Consider the following 255-nt stretch of genomic DNA (forward strand, 5'->3'; position numbering starts at 1 on the left):
GGTATCTAAGGCTTTTGCTAGAGATAAAACCCAGTGTAGTCCCCTATCACCCAACCCCATCACTTAGCACTACCTCTCTCCTATTTTCTTTCTCTTCCTCCTCTGGAATAGTTAAATGAGCCTGCTGGGTTTTGGAATCAGATAATCAATATGTAGCTATAGCACCTTGAGCAAAATCACCTCTCTGACCCTTGGTTTCCCTCAACTATAAAAGGAGGATGATAAAACTCAGAAGCAACTGTAGCACAAGTGGGA

This window comes from Prionailurus viverrinus, chromosome X (genome assembly GCF_022837055.1).
Source record: "Prionailurus viverrinus isolate Anna chromosome X, UM_Priviv_1.0, whole genome shotgun sequence".
Lineage (NCBI taxonomy): Eukaryota > Metazoa > Chordata > Mammalia > Carnivora > Felidae > Prionailurus > Prionailurus viverrinus.